We start from the raw sequence: 4,085 nt of genomic DNA on the forward strand, positions 1-4,085 counted from the left end.
AACCCTGAGTCCGCTTCGGAGTACGGCCGGACTTCGTTACGGGTAGCTTAGTCAGGTGGCCCCCCTAGACTTTCTTGTTGAACTGGGAACGGTCTTGTTGTGAGACATCCACCTGTCGTAAGTGGGTCGAGCATGCGTATGGTTACATTTGGGCAACCCCTGCAGGGTGTACATCTTATCGATAAGCCGTGTCCACGGTTATGGACGACTTGGAATTGTATAGCTTGATCATAGAACAACTTACACCTTATTTCCTGTTGCTAATAAAAAAATTTCAAAAAGTGTGTGTGCTTTTGCCAGTACCTCTTTGCGAAGGGGGATCGCATCGGCTGTGTTATGTTTGCAGAGTTTAGAACTGTTACCTTGTGCGCTCTCTTATCTTCTCTGTGTAGACGGATGTTGTAGCGTGTCTCTATTGGATAGTAGCTTTGCTGCCGCTAAACTCCACATATAGCCGGGTGAAGTTTATACCGCCCACCAGTGAGGATAGCTGGTCTTGTCTCGCAAGTACGTGCCAATGGTACTTACCCTCGCCTTCCTTTCTTTTTGTCTCCTCCCCCTTTTGTCGGCAACCGATGGCCCGACTTTGATAGGTACGAGATGACGACGTTAGCAAGGTTATCCTTTCGGCTTGGCCTGGGCAGGGTTATGGACGCCACTGGTTATCTTCAGGACTCTTAGTCCAATTTGAATCTTGTCCGTACTCGGACGTATTTGATCTTCTGTATGATTTGGATCTTTGTATGTATCTATTTGTATCTTGACTCGTTGGAGTCGTTGTTGTAATATATGTTTCTTGTGGGCTCTATTGTAATCCTGTTGTAATGTTACCGCTCGTGTTAATTCCTCTGGCATCACGTGTGTGATTCATCGCGCACGTCGTGTTGGAGGGCGTCTCTGAATCGATATCATGCGGATTTCGGCGGGATCGCTGGAATCCTCATGGTACCGGTTCCGGGGCGTCACAGGGATGCCCAAGGCATCCCCTTCTTCATCGACAATTTATCAGGTTTCTTCTCTTGAAACTATATTTTTATTCGGTCACATCTTATGTGCTTTACTTGGAGCGTCTGTTTGTTTTTGTTTTCTCTGAATAAATTCATGCTTGTGTGGGAGAGAGACACACTCCGCTGTTGCATATGAATACATGTGTTCTTAGCTTTACTCTTAATGTTCATGACGAAGGTTGAAACCGCTTCGTTAATTGTTATATGGTTGGAAACAGAAAATGCTGCATGTAGTAATTGGTATATGGTCTTGAATAATTTGATACTTGGCAATTGTTGTGCTCATATAGATCATGTTTAAGCTCTTGCATCATGTACCTTGTACCCATTAATGAAGAACTACATAGAGCTTGTTAAAATTTGGTTTGCATGATTGGTCTCTAGAGTCTAGATATTTTCTGGTTAAGGTGTTTGAACAACAAGGAAGACGATGTAAAGTCTTATAATGCTTACAATATGTTCATATGTGAGTTTTGCTGCACCGTTTTATACTTGAGTTTGCTTCAAACAACCTTGCTAGCCTAGCCTTGTATTGAGAGGAATTCTTCTCGTGCATCCAAATCCTTGAGCCAAAAACTATGCCATTTGTGTCCACCATACCTACCTACTACATGGTATTTATCTGCCATTCCAAGCAAATACTTCATGTGCAACCTTTAAATAATTCAAAAGCTATTATCTCTTATTTGTGTCAATGTTTTATAGCTCATGAGGAAGTATGTGGTGTTTTATCTTTCGATCTTGTCATTTACTTTTGACAGACTTTCACAATGGACTAGTGGCTTCATCCGCTTATCCAATAACTTTGCAAAAAGAGCTGGCAATGGGGTTCCCAGCCCCAATTAATTAACTTGCATTAATAATTCTCTTCACATGTTTTGCCCTGATCTATCAGTAAGCAACTTAATTTTGCAAATAGACACTCCTTCATGGTATGTGATTGTTGGAAGGCACCCGAGGATTCGGTTAGCCATGGCTTGTGAAAGCAAAGGTTGGGAGGAGTGTCATCTAAAAAATAAAATAATATAAACTAAACTAAAGTACATGTGTAAACAAAAGAGAAGAGGGATGATCTACCTTGCTGGTAGAGATAACGTCCTTCATGGGAGCCGCTCTTGAAAGTCTGGTTGATGAGGTAGTTAGAGTGCCCACTACCATTCGTTGACAACAACAAACACCTCTCAAAACTTTAATTTTATGCTCTCTATATGATTTCAAAACTTAAAAAGCTCTAGCACATGATTCAATCCCTGATTCCCTCCGCGAAGGGCCTATCTTCTACTTTATTGTTGAGTCAGTTTACCGATTCCTTCTATCTTAGAAGCAAACACTTTTGTCAACTGTGCATTGATTCTTACATGTTTACCTATTGCACTTGTTATATTTCTTTATGTTGACAATTATCCATGAGATATACATGTTACAAGTTGAAAGCAATTGCTGAAACTTAATCATTCTTTGTGTTGCTTCAATGCCTTCTACTTTGAATCTATTGCTTTATGAGTTAACTCTTATGCAAGACTTATTGATGCTTATCTTGAAAGTACTATTCATGAAAAGTCTTTGTTATATAGTTCAGTTGTTTACTCATTGTCTTTACTATTGCTTCGAATCGCTGCATTCATCTCATATGCTTTACAATAATGTTGATCAAGATTATGTTGGTAGCATGTCACTTAAGAAATTATCATTGTTATCGTTTACCTACTCGAGGGCGAGCAGGAACTAAGCTTGGGGATGGTTGATACGTCTCAAACGTATCTATAATTTCTTATGTTCCATGCTAGTTTTATGACAATACCTACATGTTTTGTTCACACTTTATATCGTTTTGATGCGTTTTCCGGAACTAACCTATTGACGAGATGCCGAAGGGCCAGTTGCTGTTTTCTGCTGTTTTTGGTTTCAGAAATCCTAGTAAGGAAATATTCTCGGAATCGGACGAAATCAACACCCAGCATCTTAGAATTTCACGAAACTTCCAGAACACCCGAGAGCCACCAGATGAGAGCCACAAGGGGCCCACACATGGGGCTGGCGCGGCCAGGCTAGGGCCCGCGCCACCCTGTTGTGTGGCGGCTCCGTACCCCCTCCGACTCCGCCTCTTCGCCTATTTAAAGGTCTCTGACCTAAATCTTCGATACGGAAAAGCCACGGTACGAGAAACCTTCCAGAGCCGCCGCCATCGCGAAGCCAAGATCTGGGGGACAGGAGTCTCTGTTCCGGCACGCCGCCGGGACGGGGAAGTGCCCCCGGAAGGCTTCTCCATCGACACCACCGCCATCTTCATCAACGCTGCTGTCTCCCATGAGGAGGGAGTAGTTCTCCATCGAGGCTAAGGGCTGTACCGGTAGCTATGTGGTTAATCTCTCTCCTATGTACTTCAATACAATGATCTCATGAGTTGCCTTACATGATTGAGATTCATATGAGCTTTGTATCACTATTAGTCTATGTGCTACTGTTGTGATGTTATTAAAGTAGTCTATTCCTCCTTCACGGTGTAATGGTGACAGTGTGTGCATCGTGTAGTACTTGGCGTAGGTTATGATCATAATCTCTTGTAGGTTATGGAGTTAATTATTACTATGATATTATTGATGTGATTCATTACCCCTTCATAGTGTAAAGGTGACAGTGTGTATGCTATGTTAGTACTCGGTTTAAATTGCAAAGATCTATTATGCTCTAAAGGTTACTTAAATATGAATGCCGAATGTTGTGGAGCTTGTTAACTCCGGCATTGAGGTGCTCTTGTAGCTCTACACAACGAATGGTGTTCATTATCCAACAAGAGTATATGTAGCACAAAGGAAGAGAACTTATTTATTTATGTGATCAATGTTGAGAGTGTCCACTAGTGAAAGTATGATCCCTAGGCCTTGTTTCCAAATACTGCAATCATCGCTTGTTTACTGTTTTACTGCATCTTTACTTCCTGCAATATTACTACCATCAACTGCACGCCAGCAAGCACTTTTCTGGCGCCGTTACTACTGCTCATATTCATTCATACTACTTGTATTTCACTATCTCTTCGCCGAACTAGTGCACCTATACATCTGACAAGTGTATTAG

The sequence above is a fragment of the Lolium perenne genome, chromosome 4 (genome assembly GCF_019359855.2).
Source record: "Lolium perenne isolate Kyuss_39 chromosome 4, Kyuss_2.0, whole genome shotgun sequence".
NCBI lineage: Eukaryota > Viridiplantae > Streptophyta > Magnoliopsida > Poales > Poaceae > Lolium > Lolium perenne.